We start from the raw sequence: 1,680 nt of genomic DNA, 5'->3' as shown, positions 1-1,680 counted from the left end.
GGGGGAGGGACAGCATTAGGAGATATACCTAATGCTAAGTGACGAGTTAATGGGTGCAGCACACCAACATGGCACATGTATACATATGTAACAAACCTGCACATTGTGCACATGTACCCTAAAACTTAGAAGTATAATAATAATAATAATAATAATAAAAGAATCCTTCCTAGGGTCACACAACTAGTAAGTGTTAGAATTAGAGCTCTACTCTAGAAGTTTAATGTCAGAGCCTCTGCTATACTTTACTGTCCTTGTCTGTTATTTGAACTGTGTCTTTTTTGACAGAAGAGTGGCTACTGGGCTAAAACTGTTGCTTTAGCTCTGTGCTCCAAGTCATAGAGAATGTTTCAAGAAAACCTACTCTCTGTCCCATGAGGGAGAAATGATTAACTACTTTCTTTTACCTGAAGAATGGTAATAAGAAGTATCTTATTTTTTCTGGAATTTTAATAGCATTGGATAAAAAAAGAATAAAATATGGGGTGCTCAGTAATCTGGAAATTAGTGGAGTGGTCCTATGAAAGTTGGCAAATGTGGAGACTCTTGTAGGCCTTACAGTCCTTTCATTGTAATTGTTAACATTGTTTAACATATGTCTCTGGAGGAAACTTGACAGGAATTTAACTTACAGGTTATAAAAGTAATAGCATGGACTGTTCTTGTTCATTAAAAGGGCTTTTAACATCTGTGAGTAAAACACTTTAAAATAGTTTTACATGTTTTTTATAATCTACTTTATCATTGTTTAATATATTAATCTCATGTAAGCACATGGCTATTTAATAGAATAGGATTTTTCAGGAGGCTGTCCAAAGTGCTGATCTCATTCTAGGTTTTAGGGAAGATGCAGTAATAAAAGACGCAATTGCATGTTGAAAGTCTTTAAATGGTTTTACAATGAAGGATGTAGGTGTTTTAAAACCTAGGAGTGACATTTATTTAGTTAGTTACCTATTCCTGAGTATAAATGTGCTTGAATAGACTTTTCATCATATTTTTAAGGTTCGCGTAACTGATTTATAAGAGTTATATTTTTTGTATAAATTCAAATTACATATATTAATTATTTGACGAAATCATTTAAATTGAATTGCTTCATTTTTTGAGTATCCTTACTGACATATAGATTTTATGTTTATTTTTAATTGAAACATCTATGTTTCAATTGTTATTTATTATTTTATGTTTTGCTCCAGAATTCTGTTAATGTAACCATCCTTTGAGCCCTCAAGATGGTACATTCTCTTCTTAAATTTATCCTGCCCCGTGATGTGGAGTAAGCTCTTTTTCAAAAAGTTCCAGTTTCCTTGTTAAAAATAACTATTAGTAACTCAAATGAACACGTTAGGGAAATAAATGGCATTTTTTTGTCCTTTGAGTATTATTTCATATGAGAATAGACAGCTAGAAATTTATTTTTCTAAACTTGTTTCACATTGACAACTTCAACTGGATGCTAACATTGTTTTTCAACATAAAATGGTTTAGTAATTCTGTAATTAAATTATATTTTACACTTATATCAGTTGGGCATGCTCTTAGCTTATTCAATTCCTAATTTAAAAAACTATTCTCCTGGACTTTTCCTTATGGTTACAAAGTAAATCTCTAAGTTTCAGGCATCACTTCCATATTCAAGGCAAAATGTTCTATGACTGGGAGGCAAACAGCAAAAGC

Source organism: Hylobates moloch, unplaced genomic scaffold, assembly GCF_009828535.3.
Source record: "Hylobates moloch isolate HMO894 unplaced genomic scaffold, HMol_V3 SCAFFOLD_5, whole genome shotgun sequence".
NCBI lineage: Eukaryota > Metazoa > Chordata > Mammalia > Primates > Hylobatidae > Hylobates > Hylobates moloch.
The sequence above is the reverse complement of the archived record's forward strand: the minus strand, read 5'-3'. Positions refer to the sequence as shown.